Genomic DNA, 1,934 nt, shown 5'->3' with positions numbered 1-1,934 from the left:
GGGTTGCGCCGGCTGCGCCTGCTGAGGCCCTGCCCGCGGGCCCCCCGAGGGGGCGGGGCTGCGGGCCGTACCATCTTCCACCATGGGGGAGGTAGAGCGCGGCCTTCCCTTTGGTCGCACGCTCAGAAGCGGGCAGGTGGGCGCCGCCGTTCCCCTGGCCCCCTGGGGCAGGTCCCTCATGTCCCTCCTTTTCGCATCCCCTGGGCTCAGGGCGCGGGCTGGCTCCGGCAGGGCAGACCCCGGGGCCGCGCGGCCCCCGGCGTGGGAGCCGCAGGCGCAGGGGGCGGAGCCCGTGGAGGTCGGCGGTGTCCTTGCGGCGCGGCCCGAGGCGTGCGTCTGTGTACGCCTGGCCGTCGGCGCGGCGGTTCGGCTCTGCGGCCTAGACTGCTGGCGTAGCTCACCATGTTGTCCCGGGCAGCGCGCAGGTGAGGCGCCCGGGCCGCATGGCGCAGCGGGGACGGGTCACGGCCCGGAGGGCGAAGGGGCACGGGTGGCCGCCTCCACCGGCCCCGCTGCGTGCGTGCCGGCGCGGCGGGTCCCGGGCATCTTCGGGGCCCCGGCGCCGTGGGGACGCGGCGGGCGGCCCTGCCTCAGGGCAGGTGTCCGCTGAGCGCGTCCCGGTGCTGCCGCGGCGCAGGGCTGCCGCGTTGGTTTAAAGGTTCAGCGAATGTGGAGGGCGAGCGAGCAAGCGGTAGAAAGGCCCAGATGGCGCTGGGTCTGCGTAGACGCGTGAGCGAATCGGTCTGCGTCTGCTCTCTTTCCAGCACGAGCCGGACGCTGGTGCCGGCGCTGGGGTCGCTGGCTTCCAGACAGAAGCACAGCCTCCCCGACTTGCCGTACGATTATGGCGCCCTGGAGCCTCACATCAACGCCCAGATCATGCAGCTGCACCACAGCAAGCACCACGCGACCTACGTGAACAACCTGAATGCCATCGAGGAGAAGTATCTAGAGGCGCTGGAGAAGGGTAGGTGCCAGGCTGCCTGCCGGTGAGAAACCACAGGGAAAGGGGACAGCGAGGACAGCCCCGGGAACCAGTCCCTTCCGTTCAGGAGAGCGGCTCCTCCGCGTGTTCTGGAATTGACGGGGGGTCAGAATTCACAAGGAATGCAGTCATTTTGTGGGAAACTGAAACAGACCTGTGTGTATCTACTAGTACTTAGAATTCAGTATTATGATATAATATGGACTTACACTCTTCCCCCCCCCCGCCCCCAAAGAGCTTAATTGACAAAACCGGTAAGGAGCGTGTGGACTTTGTGGCTGGGGGCGTGTGTGTACGAGAATCTGTGTTTTAATGTCTCTGTACAAAATCGTATTACACTTTTCAGCCTACTAATCAGTGGCTTGCACGAGAAAAATAATTGACGGTATGTATTGCTTAATAAGCTGCCCAGTTAAAAGATGTAGTTTTTCCAAGTTTATTGACTTTAGGTCCTCTGAAATTTGAGTACATTTCGGACCGTGACATCTTGTTGACGGGGGGCATCTAGTGGGAAAATGTAGTATTTCAGCCTGATTGCATGAGGTAATTGGCTAAACAAAAACAAGAGGAAGTTGCCACATTCTGGAAGATTTGTGACGGGAACCATGAGTACGGGGAAGAATTTTGGTGATTTGTACGGGAAAGGGGTTTTAGAAAATAACAAATTCGGGGAAGATGTGGTAATGATGACAACGTGGGGAATATCCCAGTTGTGAAATTATTTCCTGCATGATAACACCTGACAACTTGAACCTTTCTCTTCAATATTTTAAAAACAACTTAATTTCAGTCCTTCTCTTGTGCAATCACACCTTTACTTGTTTTCATGAAAGTTACTGAAAACAAAAAAAAAGCTATACATTATGTTGTATTATGTTGACTATAAATTAATAAGTACCTACAAAGTTTTCTTTTATTTAAAAAATTATATATTTTAAAGACTGTTGAA

The sequence above is a fragment of the Leptonychotes weddellii genome, chromosome 8, assembly GCF_054177405.1.
Source record: "Leptonychotes weddellii isolate Sample4059 chromosome 8, ASM5417740v2, whole genome shotgun sequence".
NCBI lineage: Eukaryota > Metazoa > Chordata > Mammalia > Carnivora > Phocidae > Leptonychotes > Leptonychotes weddellii.
The sequence above is the reverse complement of the archived record's forward strand: the minus strand, read 5'-3'. Positions refer to the sequence as shown.